This window comes from Saimiri boliviensis, chromosome 3, assembly GCF_048565385.1.
Source record: "Saimiri boliviensis isolate mSaiBol1 chromosome 3, mSaiBol1.pri, whole genome shotgun sequence".
Lineage (NCBI taxonomy): Eukaryota > Metazoa > Chordata > Mammalia > Primates > Cebidae > Saimiri > Saimiri boliviensis.
In genome coordinates, this window is record NC_133451.1 from 132,669,007 (window position 1) to 132,669,591 (window position 585).

The following is a 585-nucleotide window of genomic DNA, read 5'->3' on the forward strand; positions in this document are numbered from 1 at the left end:
TTTATTATCTCTTCAATGCCTTCTTGGGGTTAATACTATTCTTATTAAAATTTACAGATAAAGATCCTCAGGCATCATTTAGTTTTTTCCAAAGTCAGTTTACTAGTAAGTGATTGAGAGTAGATATGTATCTAAATATGTCTGAATCTGGAAGCTTAAAATATTTTTGTGTGACTATAAATTGTATATTTAATGACATCTTATGATACACAGAATAGCAATACTATTCAACCAAAATACCACACTCATTGTGATGATAGGAGAAGAGAGAAGAAATGTGAATAAGATATTTCCAAGTATAAATTTGAGCATCGCACTGTCTTTCATCTAATCGAGGGAACAGTCCAGAACAATCAAATGACCCACCTTAGTATGTACCAGTCTGCCATCAGTGCTTACCCTCATGGGGAAGAATCATCTGTGGCTTGATATGTGTGGACTTAAAACAGGTATCAAGATTGTAATGCATTGTCAAAGTATTCACTGCTATGACACAGCTTTTTAGATAAATTAGGCATATATTCTAAGTCCTTAGCAAAAAAAAAATCACTTTCCTCTATGAAAATGACATTATTATTAATGTGC